At 39.6% G+C, this 12,959-nt stretch overlaps 1 protein-coding gene across 5 annotated transcripts in view; it reads left to right on the top strand.

The window, feature by feature from the left end:
* The first annotated feature begins 7,884 nt into the window (after positions 1-7,884).
* The window catches only part of scel (sciellin), a 45,707-nt gene continuing 40,632 nt past the window's right edge, over positions 7,885-12,959 (top strand). For all 5 annotated transcript variants that reach the window (XM_012957722.3, XM_012957725.3, XM_012957723.3 and 2 more), the window contains exon 1: positions 7,885-7,999. The gene's annotated coding sequence lies outside the window, so the exon portion shown is untranslated. The remainder of the gene's footprint in view (positions 8,000-12,959) is intronic.

Raw genomic sequence — 12,959 nt, 5'->3', positions numbered from 1 at the left:
CCTTGCTGTATGGTGGTAGAGGTGGTGGAGGTGGAGGAAAGCATTTCACCCATTTTTTTTTACATCTGTAAATGACCTCTTAAATTATTTTCTCACATACTGGTGTCCTTGCTTCCTTAGCCAAATCAATAAGGATGTCAGGGATCAGCTATGCAAATTAATCACAAATGTGTCACTTATAACTACCACTGTAATTGTGCATTATAAAATGCATTCTTTTTTTCGTGATAGTTACATACTACACCCCAGATTATTTGGCATTTTTTATTACAATGTGAATTATGCACTATTGAATTAACTGAATTGTATTTTCTAAAGAAATCAGGCTTTCTTTTTCACTGTCAGCTGCTGCCATCTGCTGGTTTAGTAGGGGCAATCACTTTATCTCACTGTTTTTTCTGCCTTATAGCTATAGTTATCATATGCTTTATTTTGTGTGCTTTCCAAATTGCTTGTACAGGTATCGGACCCCTTATCCGAAAACCCATTATCCAGAAAGTTCCGAATCGCAGAAAACCCATCTCCCATAGACTCCATAATAATCAAATAATTCACATTTTTAAAAATTATTTCATTTTTCTCTCTAATAATAAAACAGTAGCTTGTTTTTAATCCCAACTAAGATATCCTTATTGGAGCCTAAACAATCCTGTTGGATTTAATTACTGTTTAAATAATTTTATTAGCAGACTTAAGGTAGGAGAACCGAATTACAGAAAGACCCTTATCCGGAAAACCCCAGGTCCCGAGCATTCTGGATAACGGGTCACATACCTGTATATAAAAGGTTATTGTCCTATATAAGTGTTTGCCTGGAGGCAAATTATTACCTTACCTATACATTGAATCCTTTGATGTATTGCTTCTGGCAGTAAGCTGTTTATATTCTATAATTGAAATCACCATTCCTGTTAAGGTGGCCATACACGTCAAGATCCGCTCACTTGGCGAGGTCGCCAAGTGAGTGGATCTTCTCCTGATATCCCCACCCTGGGCAATATCGGGGGAATTTAAACTAATTAGGTCGTTTAGCCCTGGGGACCAATATCGGCAGCTTGAATCAGGCTGTGTATGGCCACCTTTACTTGAAAAAGTGTCCTTGTCCCATGCTATTAGTTGTTTAATGATTTATTGTGCCAATCATTTAATTCCCATTATGCATATAGTGTATGGAGAGACACTTTTTTTTAAATTACTCCCAGTTCCATTTGAAGAGATCTAAAAAAAGTATTTTCTTTTAAACTGGTAGGAGCTAAGATAAAAAATGAAAAGCATAGAGTTTCTTTTCTTTTTACATATTTGCTTCATACTCCTGGATTTGATCTTTGGGGCTTGTAATTGTACAATTAAAGGTCAAATGACATTAATACTAAATACACCTGAGGAGTCTAATGTGTGTTGTGAAAGTAAACAAGGTATACAAATTTAGGGCAATTAGACAGTCCAAAAATGTGCACAGCCAAATCAAGGTAACGGTGAGAAAAAGAAAACTTCAGGATAAGCTGTTTTGCTGGCTGAAAAAATAAACTCATATAATTCCTGTTCCCTTGAAGAAATATATAAATTCTCAGTTTCCAGTGACTACTTTCTGTTTAACCTAAAGTAAAGTAAAATACGTTTTCTTAAACTATTGGAAAGCTTAAAAATACTTAACTAATAATCCCCTTCTATATTGAAACTGAGATTCCAAATATTAGTTTAGTAATAGTTGCTTAGTTCCTTTGCTTGGTAACAATTTTGCTAGATCCTCTTCTGTAGTAATTTGGTAGCATGCTGGTATTGCTCCCCTTTTTTAACTGCATGTATCTTTTTTTGCTGTCCTTGATGGAAACCCATGATATGAGCTGGTTACAAATTAGCTAATAATGAGTTGTTAGATCACTAATGCTACCACCACCAAGCAGTAAAGTACAGGTAGGGTCAATAGTAGCTATGCTAAATCTGTTGTCAGCCACTGATGTCCTTTTGATTGGCATTTGTTTAACCACTCCCTGAAAAAGAAAACTAATAATAGATATAAAACAGGTTATTCTACATAAGCTATAGCTGAAATATTATGGTGATGTCTAAGAATGGGAGGGATATTAACAAAGAGATTGTTGTATGATAGCGTTTGCATTAATTGTTAGCAAAAGAGTTGAACTCTGATATCCATGCAAGGTTTTCAAATTTGGTTGCTTTGTCAGAAATAGCATTCTGTGCTTTATATGAACACACTTCATAAAAGTCACGCACCCTTCATATGGTTCAGCCTGAAGCTAATGACCACCCCTACCTACTGTAAAATATCAAAAGTATCCAGACATTTGTCTGTCAAACATTCGATTTTGGGAAAAAGGGTATTAATATGAAAACAGTACTGGTTGGTAGAGTGTTGGTCTTCCATTTAGCTGCAAGAGCATTAGTGAGTATTTATGTTGGGTAATCAGACATGGTCTCAAGCCATTGCAATTCATCCCACAGATGTTCAGTTGAGTTATAGTCAGGGCTCCGTGAAGGCAACTCAAGTTCTTCCACTCTCATCTCATCAAACCAGTTCTGTAGCAACCTCACCTATGCATCAAACTTTAGCTTCTTGAAAGTGGAAAGGGTCTTTTTATACTGTGTAGTAAAATTTGTAAGCTTTGCTTTCACTGGAATCATGGGCCCTAATCCACACCAAACTTTACAGCAAATATTATATATTCACGCAGGCAATGTAATCCCGGCATTTGCCAAATCTAGCCAGATTGTGAAGCTGGTGCAGCAGTTCACCTATAAAAATCCATGCTTCCCATATGTAGTGCTTGCACTGACACTGCTTCCAGACACAGTTTGGAACTGAGAATCTGGTGTTCCAACTAAGAACATGCACAGTAAGTGTAATATTTGCCCTTTTCTTCCATCTCTTAAAGCATTCCTCCCTTAATTTTGTTGATGTTGATGTGAGGTGCTCCAATAAAAATGTGTAACTTAAAATAACTGGGACAGCGAGCTATGCTTGAGAATATATATGTATTTATAAAAGCAAAAAATGTTCTGCACACACAGGTGTTCTTTTAACCCTGGGTGGTGCTCCTGTTAGGAGAAAACTACACTAGCCCAGGGTATATGTGAGTGAGTGTTCCTCTTCCTCCTGTCTTCTTTCTAAGAATTCTGGGACCGGCGCATGCACAGTTGAGCAAAAAAGATGGCTTTTTTGTTAACATTAGCTTTTCACTCTACTGCGCATGTGCAAAGACTGAAACAGGAAGAAAGATTGGTAGCTCGCATACACTCTGGCCAGTGCAGAATTCTCCTAACAGGAGCATCGGCTGGGCAATCCAGGTAAGCATTACAATGACTGGGGTGATTCATGTAGCTTAGTTACTATTAAGTAAAAGGTACCATTTTATTATTACAGAGAAAAAGCAAATCATTTTTAAAAACAGGAATTATTTGATTAAAATGGCATCTGTGGAAGATGGCCTTTGTATAATTCGAAGCTTCCTGGATAATGGTTTTTTGGATAATGGATCCCATACGTATATATATATATATATATAGCAAATGTTTTAATGCAACCCACAGCTGACTCTTGAATTAAGTATAACATTTTGAGTGCCTATGCAGATAACAACTTTTCTTTTGCCTGTGTTTGGGATCACAGTAATTTCGATCAATATCTGGGGGGGCAAGATTCAGCTAAATCTGGCTCAACTGAATGGGAATCCTTAAAATCCCATGAAGTTTCCTCGCATAAACACAGAAAATGAAAATTTGGAATTGTGTGCTGAGTGTGTGGTTCTCTCTCACCCTTCAGTAGCACAATTTGTATATTTAAATTAAGATTTGGTTCAGCATTTGGCTGAATCTTTTATGACGGATTCGGGCTTCAGCAAAATCCCAAAATAATGGATTCAGTGCATCCCTAACTCTAAGGCATTTAATGATAACAGAATGCTAAGAAATAATTTTATAAATCTAGCAAGCTCCATGTAGTGCGGCTAATCTTCTTTCTTCTTTATAAATTCTTTTTCGTGGGTGTAGGAAAGTAACCAAACTAGTTCTCCTATAAGACATAATGGGTGTATGCAGTTCTGTAAACAAAGGAGGTTATTGCTTTTCATTTAAGAACTCATTAACACTGCATGAGATGAATGAATGGAAATAAACATATGTTGAGATTAAAGGGGAAGTATATACTAGCATTTAGTTTTATGACAATGGAAAGAGAAGGAGTCTAAGCCACGAAGCATTTTGGTCAGATCTGCTCCCTTAAGCACCTTAAAATTGATTCTGTATGTCTGCAAAAGAAAGCTGAAAATGCCAATTGCAGTGCCCCTGCCAAACAGAAATTATTATTACTTACTAGGAAATTAAGCTGTAGGTGCACCAGCATTTCATGACAGACACAATATAGCCCCCAATGTTCCATGACATATTGTGACCCCCTGCATTTTATTGCAGGCAAAGAGTGTGGCCCCACTTCATTTCACAACATGTGCAATATGCCCCCCCCCCCCCCCCAGCATTTCACAACAGTCATGGTGTGCCCCCCAGCAAGCAGTAGATGTAGGAGCGACAACTCTGCGGCAGTATATAAAGACCCTCAAAAAGTCTTGCATCTAAAAAACTGAGGTGGATTTATAGAGGTGTAGCAATCCTTTTGCAGGAGGCTGACAAAAGGAGGCAGTTGTGGCATAGAAATTAGGGTATTCCTGCTGCTAACATGACAGGCTTTAATCTGAAATATTTTATATTTTGGGTAAAATGATAACCATCTTCCCATTAGCTTTATCAGTAGTCCTTTACTGCCTTATAACTTGCTTCTTCAAACTGTCTCTGCAATAGTGTCTGAACGCAAGTGGAAGTGGATAAGAAACAGACTGGACCCAATCTAAGCTTGCTCTTCTGCCTATAACAGCCACCTTTGACCTTAGGCCTGGCCCTCAGGTGCTCAGGTGCTTACCTTACGAGAATCCAGGCACTCCCACAGAGGCAGGCATGGGTGACAAATGTATACTGCAGGGAAGAAGCCAGTAAGGACAGAACTAGACATAGTCAGGCAGGCTGGGTCAGTACCAGAAAGCAGCAGCAGTATCATGAGGCAAGGTCAGGAACCAGCTGGGGTCAGAACCAAGGAGTCACACAGGGAACAGCAAGGAACAAGCATGCTTGACCTACAACAGGCGATGCCTGAGTGCAGGAGAGAGGATTATACAGGCAGGTTGTTGGTTAACACTGAGCACCTGTGACCAGATTAACATCAGGTGAAACAAACCATGCCTACATTCATTTGTAAGAATAGGAAAACCCTGTCTCCCACCTGGTAACCAGAAGCTGTCCTCTGATATCTGGTAGCAGCTTTTCTCTGGTGGGTGCCTTCACCCTTTGCCAGACATTAGCCATAAACTGGGCAGACCGAACAGTGGGGACATCAGGGAGAGAACAAGAATGAGAAAAGGCTTTAACTATCTTAATAACAGTATGCCCATATTTTCCCAAAACATGTCCCTACAGATACAGCAGAGCAGAGATTCTTGCAAATACAACATGTATCAGGGAATTCAGTGTCAAGGGCCACTGTCTGAATCGGCTGCGGGATAGGAGTTGGTGATGCAGCAATCACTGCCTTGGGAACATCAGTAGCATTTTCAGAGATATCACTGAACTCCCATCACATTCAGGTAAGCTCTCAAGGACAGTGGCAGCAAGGTGTAAAGGGCACTTAATGCAGACCGACTTACAGCCAGGACCCCATTGTAATATCTGCCCAGTACTCGAATTAATGTGGGTTTTGTAACCGTAACCAGGGTAGCCTCAAGGATGCACACTGGATGAATGGAAAGCAATCTCTTCAGAATGTGTGCTACCAACATACATATCAAGTTTAGGGGTTACCGATGTAACAAATCCATTGCCAAGGGGATGGCAAGAGGGGAAAGAGGAATGGAAGGCCAAAGTGGCATCAAAGAATTCCAAGCAGCACCTGAATCAATAAAAGTGTTAACAACAACAGATGTGTTATTACAGGACAGAGTGAGAGGGACACAAATCTTAACTAGTGTTACAGGGAGTAGAAATACAACCTGAATGAATCTCTCCAACCTTATTTGACTGCAGAAGCTATCCAACCTTTACTGGGCAGGTGCAAACAAAATGGCCTTTGGCTCCGCAGTACATACAGAGACCTTGGGAACATCTGTGTTATCGTTTCTCAGGTGACAGTTTAGTGGTCCAAATCTGCATCAGCTCCTTAGGAAATTGTGCAGGAGGAACAGATTCAGAGGGAATTAAGACCTTGCTGCCAGAAGCATAACCAGGTCGCAAGACCTTTTTCTGATGTCTCTCCTTTAGTCTGAAATCCACCTGAATAGCCAGGTGCATTAAGGATTCAAGGGAGGTGGGTGGAGGATAGTGAACTAGGTTATCTCTAAAAGCATCACAGAGCCACTCTCAGCTACGTAAGGCTGTGTCTGTGAACTGGGTATCAACAGCCCAGCATCTGAATTCAATACAATATTCCTCTGCACGTCTCCTCCCCTGTTGCAGGTTGTGAATAGCAAGGGTCATCATAGAGTGAGGCCATGGTCCTAGAGTGACTCTTGCAGGGTCAGAAGCTAGGAATCGCTAGGCAAATTAAGGTCAGGAACTAGCCGGGGTCAGAACCAAGGGAGGGTCACACAGGTAACACGAGCAGGGAAGAGAGAATCAGAGCACCAAGGAATAAGCAAGCATGACCTACAACGTGCAGAGCGGAGGGTTATATATGCAGGTTGATGGTTAACACTGAGCACCTTTGACCAGATTAAAACGGGTGAAACAAACCATGCCTACATGCATATGCAAGGATACCATAGCAGGGAACCAGGACCTTAGATGTCTGCTCATACAGAGTGGTGGCAGTATATTACTGATGTGTGTCATGATGATCGATGTGAAATAAAGCTTCTGTTCCTTAACCACTTCCACTGGTGTTTGGAGTGCACTCATCTAAGAAATAGTGCTTGTGACTGCTAAGTCTGGCTGGTATGGGTTACTTCTCACAGGCAAATTTGCCCAGTGTTAAAAAAGAGCCCCACGTGAGCCTCTTGAAGCTGCAGTCTTGTTGCCTTAATTGAAGTGCCTGGTCTTTGTACAAGGCTCTCAGTATTGTCCCGGTCTTCCTACCCTTCCTGGATTTTATCGTGACTAGTTTCCTAGCATAACTCCATAAAACAACTGATAGCAAATGCAATATTACAATAAAAAATATTTAGGCAATTTTTAAATTCACATTTTGTGAAAGAAACCATGAGTAAGCCATAAGCATAACCAGTAAATTGGCATATTAATATAATTTTGCATTTATCCAGATCTCACATGGTTTCAGGTTTCTTCAGTTGGCTGAATTTAAGGAAAAAAACTGTTGTTGGAAAGCTTGGGAGCAGTACAACTATAAGCAACAGGTGTTTCCTATAAAGATATCCAGTTCTTTGTACTACTTCTTATTGTAACCTTTCTTTTGATCTTGCATACCACAGGTCAATTCAAAGCATTTCCAGGGTACAATGAGCATTAGCCTTCCATACTTGCTATACTGGAGATTCCCAATTCCCAGCTCACACAAAGCTTTGCTTTAGTTCCCAAGCAAGCATGCTTTGGTCTGGTTCAGCACTACAGTGAACTATGCACTGAGGCTTGGTTTTGCTGTGAAGGGAAAAAATAAAGGATGTTAAAAACTAAAGAGCATGGTCTCCTTTAACCTTTTAAAAAGTATAAGTATTTGCTGCTGACGTTCCCTATTCCAAAGATATGACAAAAATGCGAGAGCAGTTTGACACTCGCATACACTCCCTCGATAGGTGCAAGGTATTTTACAGGTGACACCCTTTTCCTCACCCCACCTCCTCCGTGCATGAGTCACACAATCAGCATTGCAGGAGTCAGAATGCTTCTTAGTCTGGGGATGACTCTATAGATACCTGCACTGTTCCCTGCAGGTCACTGCCTGAAAGATCCACAGTGCACAGTACCTGCTGCTGCCAGAGTGCATAAGGTAAGTTCTCTTAGCAGCCGTTTAGGCACTGTCATATGGCTGACAAACTTTGACTTTGAAGTTTGCTATCTGAATGTTGCTAATAATAATAAATAATACTTACATACACAGCCATTTTACAGCTAAAATGAATGTAACATTTTCAGTACACAAATGTAGTTTAAAGCAGATGGAAAATACACACTGTAACATGACTACATGGAACTAATATATATTATACAATACAACTTTAAACAAAAACAAGCTTGGGGGGGATGCTCCCAGTTATAGTTTGGTCACAGAGGGAGAGATTTTGATTGGGGCTACTTGTTTAAAAGGACAAGTCAGGGTTTACAATTGCTTTGGAAAAGAAACAGCAGTTCTGCATGATCTGTTTTGATCTCAGTTTTTCTAATGTAGGTGTAGCGCTCACATTTCATAGAGGTGTTTTCCCAGTGGATCTATATTGTAATTATAAAGCTTGTTCCTCACGTTTAACTGTGCACTCTGGAAAATGTAGGCATGCAAATATGAGAAGATGTTCTTCCAGTAGTGTTCCAGGATAATTCCGCAAACTGTCTGGGAAGCTTTTCTTGCTTATGAACTGCCTATGACGTGACAGGTGTAACTGCATATTTGCACAGGCAAATTCTATGGCAGACAGAGGCCAGACCAACGTCCTATTTACTGCAATGCTAGTGACAATTCTAGTCTGTTATCTGAGTCCCACTCAGCAGAGTTTAAAGCTTCTCCAGTCCGTCAGTGTCGACAAACTGCCTTAAGAAACAACCCACCCTGATCTGGTTAAACCAGTTCAGTCAGTCAGGTTTCTCATGAATAGACAGGGAGCTGCATTTTCATACCTACGACAGCACTGAGCCAGGTGGGATCTGCATTCTTTTCTTTCTTGTCAAAATGCAGTACAACTAACCTATAAAATACATTTTCGGAATGCTTTGATATATGAAGTTATATCCCTGTTATTCAAATTCACTTGCCTACAACAAGACTGACTTATTCTTATGTTAGTACTGTCATTGCATGATTTCCTGCAAGTAATATTAATCCTAGATATGTATACTAGTGGTCCAGTTATCAGTTATGTCCTACTAGTCTTGCCCTATTACTTAGCTTAAGCACCCATTACATAGAATAAGCAGAAATACAGCCTATTAACAAAACAGAATTTGTTGCACAGATTTGACCAAATCACAGTAATGCAAAAACATACTGCTTCCTTGATGGCTTTTGGAAATTCATTCCGTTCCCTTCATGTATTTGCTAGTTTATAAATCTAATTAGCAACTAAAGCTAATATTTTTTTAAAACAACAGAAGAATGAAATACCTTTTTCACATTTTTGCACAGTTACCTGGGATTTGTGCATGTAAAGTGTTTTAGGTGGGGCAGGTATATTCAGACACTTCGTGGCCCGCAGGAGAGGAGATTCCTTACAGGCGACAAAGTGTTCTGTCTATCATTGGCCCTAAGGGCAACGGCAAATGGAACATTTTGTTACCTTCGCTAAATCTGAGCAGGTAACAAGACATTCATAGTTTCCTTCCCATTGGCAAAAATATCAGTGGATGTTATCAGTGGATGTCGCACTAGTGATTCAAATTACTGCCCGTGGAAAGGAAGCTTTGTTGCCTACTTTGTTACCGCGGGCGACAAATGGGTAGTATATTTCTCCATTTAAACTGTCTGAACATACCTTTTGTCTATTTTTTTTAAATCACAAAACAATGTAATCTATGTATTTTTTTTTACGATAAGCAGGGCAAACAGGAAAATTTAAGCTACTTTATGTTTGTTCCATGTGGGGTAAATAGTTAGTCTAATGTCTAATGGAGCTGTTTATCGGCCTGGGGATAAACACCATACACATTATCCTTTCCCTGCACCTGCACCCAGAGCCATTGTGTTGGCCCAGGTGTAGTCACACGTTGTGGATTTTGGCTCTGAAATGCATACAGGGGCCTGTTGGGCCTGAAAGTCACTCCATGTGCCTGCATCTGGGCCAACTCAATGGGTCCGAGTGCAGACACAGGGAAAGACTGATGCCAGTGTAGGGGCTGATTCTCAGCCTGTATTTATCCATTCCATGTGGCATTAGCTTTAAATACAATTGCACAAATAATCCCCCTGCATAATAGACTTCTGCTTATTTTTACACTGGTGATATTATTGTCATCTTTGCAAGACCAAACATGGAGTAGCTTCAGTTTTCATGTCTGCCCAGTTTAGCTCAAGAAATAATATAAACGATTGATTTTTTTGTATTTAAAACAACAGGCAAAAGGTATGCACAAGCTCTATTCATTGAACTCATGTTGGAATTTGCTTATGGTGGAGTCTATGGGAGATGGTTTTTCTGTAGTTCTGAACTTTTTAGATTCCAGATAACGGATACCTGTAGTAGCTTTTGGGGGTATTGTTGGCTAAAAGCACACAAAATGTTTCAGTTTCACTTTTCTTTCTCCCCTATAGCAAGTAAATCTTGGTGAGTCTGTAAAAAGAATATAAAAGAATCTGTTCCAAGTCTGCACTATTTAATGCTATGGTAAATGTTGTTTCCAGGTATGATTATAATGAGTGTATCCCTTAAACTGCTGCAGTTGTAATTATATAGCACCGGGAATGAATAACAATGCAATAAAATATGGAGTATTTGCAGCTGGTAATATAACCTCTTTACAGGCTCTGGCACCTTAAGCTTCTTAATAGGGCTATAATACCACTATCACTACTCCAGTTGTTGAATGTATTATATCATTTTGGCAACAGCTCAGGGTGCCTGGCCATTGGTGGCGGGGTTTAAAATCAAAGGAATATCATTCCCAATAAAATGTATTTGTCATTTGTGAGTCACACGAGAACCTAAGATCTATCATAAAACTTCTCTAATGTTCCTGTCTATCTTCTTACTTAACCATCTTAATCACTTACCTTACCATAAGACTAATTTAAATGGAATCTAGCTTGGAATGTATTAATACCACAAGCTCTACACATACTATAAAAGGGGATCCCAAGTGAGAGCTAAATTTCTATTGTAAGTAGGAGTGTTTTCTGTTCTATACAATAGGGAAGCATTATTAGCCCCTACCTGTCATATTAGCATAAATGCTCCCCGACAGTATATAAATCACTACTGGGTTTGTTCTAGGTTCTTCCACTACTTCTGTCTGAGGGAAACACTAATTTTGTAGGTAGGTTTCTACTCATTAGTACTATACTTGATAAGTAGGCTAGTTTACATGCCCAGACCTTCCCAAACCAAATTTAGATACAACCACGTCAGTGTTGTTACAATCCTGTAGCCATACCCCATTATTTCTTAACCACACACCTTTGTTCCACCTAAGCTTTGTATAGATTTGTGTGGCACTTCACAAAATATGGTATGGTTCAGATATATCCATTTTTATATGTGCTGTATTTCTCTTGCTATCTGTTTGTCTTTCATTTTTCATTCATCTGTATTAATCTGTCTATGTATCTGGCTGTGTTTGTATGTCTAGCAATGTGTCTTTCTGCATTGCTTTCTCAACCCACCTTTCTTTACTGTTTGTTACTAAATAGTTCCATATAGTAATATTTTTATATGCTTTCTAAGTAACGGCACAGGAACTACCATATGGTGGTCCTAAGTAATTCACTAACACCTCCCTGCTTGGTTGCCTTGTCTTGGCAAAGGCTAGTCCTTCACCATTGTAACTGTAAGACAGCTATTTTAAGTATTACTTATTAAGTATAAGGGATGAGATTTGGGGATGCTTTAATGGCACAATAGTAGAAAAATATTCCAGAACTCTTAGCTGCAAGAGAGCAACAGGGGTGTATATTGTGTAGTGCTTTTGTATCATTTACACACCATATGTGTTGCAAGTCAGATTAAGTACATAAAGGTACATAATAATTGACAAACTACTATTAGGCCATTATTAGCAGTGGGGATAACTGATGCGCAAGATAAAATTATGTAGCTGTGAGGTATATGTTGGAGAAATACTGTCAGTGTCATGAATTAAAAGAAGCAGTTGTATGTGATTACATAAGTTTGTAAGCTTCACAGACAGGGGTTCTTTAGGATAACATTTAAAACTCTGCAGGATAGGAGAGTGTCTGATGTTGTGGGATAATAAATTCCATAGGTAGCAAGCTGCTCTGGTGAAATTCTGTATGTGTTCATGTGAGGCAGTTACTAGGGGAGAAAAAAGATGAAGGTCATTAAAGGAGTAAGATGGTCGATTTGGAGTGTATCTGGAGATAAGGCTTGAAAGTTAAGGTGGAGCGTTTTTACTTAGTTGTAGGTAAGGAGTTTAAATGTCATACAATAATGTATTGGTAGCCAGCACAGGGCTTTGCAGAGAGGTGCAGCAGAGGTGGTTTGATGAGAGGGGTGGCTGAGTCTTGCAGCTGTATTCTGGATAAATTGTAGATAGGCTAAGCAAGTGAGTGGTAGTCCAGTAAGGAGGAAGTTACAATTGTCTAAACTGGGGATGATTAATGAGAGGAGTAGTATTTTGTTGTTTCCTGACCAAGAAATGGTAGTATCCTATCAAAATTTTAGTCTGCGAGATTTTGTAAGTGATTGGATGAGATGTGTTTACAGTAACAGCCAATGTCATAGGGAGTGTGTGTGGGGAGAATACAATTGTTCTGATTTAGAAAAAGAGAGGCCATTCAAGATGATATGGCAAAGAGGCAGGTGGACACATCCAGAGGAGAAAAAGATCAAGGCAACAGATTTAAATGTCATCAGCATAAAGATGGTACTGAAAGCCAAATGAAATGCAGTACATAGTTAGAATGATAGTGACCCAAGGACAGAGCTTTGAGGGATCAATGATGCACCATGTATGCCAAGGTAGGGAAGGATGTCATAGAGGAGCTGGTCATTCCAGTGAAGAGATACGAGTAAGAGCTGGGCAGATGGTAGTTAGCAGATAAGTTGTGAAGGGATTTGATCAAGAGG

This window comes from Xenopus tropicalis, chromosome 2 (genome assembly GCF_000004195.4).
Source record: "Xenopus tropicalis strain Nigerian chromosome 2, UCB_Xtro_10.0, whole genome shotgun sequence".
Taxonomy (NCBI): domain Eukaryota; kingdom Metazoa; phylum Chordata; class Amphibia; order Anura; family Pipidae; genus Xenopus; species Xenopus tropicalis.
Note: the sequence above shows the minus strand (reverse complement) of the source record. Positions and strands in the feature narration are given on the sequence as shown.